Source organism: Chrysochloris asiatica, unplaced genomic scaffold, assembly GCF_000296735.1.
Source record: "Chrysochloris asiatica unplaced genomic scaffold, ChrAsi1.0 scaffold00084, whole genome shotgun sequence".
In the NCBI taxonomy this organism is placed as follows: Eukaryota; Metazoa; Chordata; class Mammalia; order Afrosoricida; family Chrysochloridae; genus Chrysochloris; species Chrysochloris asiatica.
The window spans coordinates 9,491,908-9,493,342 of record NW_006408602.1 but is presented as its reverse complement, the minus strand read 5'-3'; the positions used below and the strand labels follow the sequence as shown (position 1 = coordinate 9,493,342).

Sequence of the window (1,435 nt, the reverse complement as noted above, 5' to 3'; positions counted from 1 at the left end):
CTAGAGGGCATTTGTAAGAAAATTAAGACTGAAAGAGATTGGGGGAGTTTCCTAAGGTCCTGTGGTGGTTTTTAAGTTGTGGAGTAACATTGTAGATGCACAGCTAACACATTCAAATGCTTTGTTGTGTCATGTTTTCCACCACACCACATAAGGCCCTGTCCACAGAACTTCACTGACAACATTGTTGCATATGCGTGAACAATGTTCAAGTCAGCTCACCATTAAAGCACATGCGGGCTGAAGAAACTTAAGGCTGCTCAGGCTTTTATAGTACCTCAAGTTGCCTCTAATAATAACATTTCAAGTAAAAACTTAATATGGTGCACAGCTTAAGTGTTGTTGTTAGGTGCTGTTGAGTCAGTTTCAACTCATAGCAACCCTATGCACAACACAAAGAAACACTGCTCGGTCCTTCTGTACCATCTTCACAGTCTCTTGTTAAACTTGAGCCCATTGCTGCTGCCTCTGTGGCAATCCATCTTGGGTTGTTCCTCTTTTCTGTTGACCTTCCACTTTACCAAGCACAGTGTCCTTCTCCAGGGACTAGTCCATCCTGTCAATATGTCTGAAGTCTCCTCATCCTGGCTTCTAAGGAGCATTCTGGCTGTATTTCTTCCAACACAGATTTGTTTGTTTTTCTGGTAATCTGTGCTACTTTTAATATTCTTCTCCAATACCAAAAATGCCTCAGTTCTTCTACATTCTTCTTTATTCATTGTCCAACTTTCGCATACATATAAGGTTATTGAAAATACCATGGCTTAGGGTCAGATGCACCTTATTGCTCAAATTGATATCTTTGCTTATGAATACTTTAAAGAGGTCTTGTGCAGCAGATTTGCCCAGTGCAATATATTATTTAATTTCTTAACTGCTGCTTTCATGAGTGTTGATAGTGGAACCAAGCAAGATGAAGTCTTTGACAACGTCAATCTTTTCTCCAATTGCCATGGTTTTTTTATTGGTCCAGTGGCGAGGATTTTTGTTGTCTTTATATTAAATGCAGCTCATACTGAAGGCTGTGGTCTTTGATCTTCATCAGCAAGTGTTTTCTTAAGCTTTCATTGCTTTCAGCAAGCAAGGTGTTATCCTCTGTGTATTTGATCTTCTTCATATAATCCAGTATCTCAGAGGATTTGCTCAGCATACAGATTGAATAAGTATGGTGAAAGAAGACAAATCTCTGGTGCACACCTTTCCTGATTTTGAACCATTCACTGGCCTCTTATTCTGTTTGAACCACTGCCTCTTAAGTGTTCTAGAACACCCACTCTTTGCAGTGTTATCCATAATTGTCATGGTCCACACAGTCCAAAACCTTTGCATAGTAAATAAAGCCCAAGTATATGTCTTTCCAGTATTCTCTGCATTAAGCCAAGATCCATTTGACATCAACTATGATATCCGGCATTTCACATCTTCGTCTGAGTCC

General features: G+C 39.7%; 1 protein-coding gene across 3 annotated transcripts in view; it reads left to right on the top strand.

Moving 5' to 3' along the window:
• The window catches only part of KLHL32 (kelch-like family member 32), a 358,168-nt gene that overhangs the window by 135,832 nt on the left and 220,901 nt on the right, over nt 1–1,435 (top strand). The window lies entirely within an intron of this gene.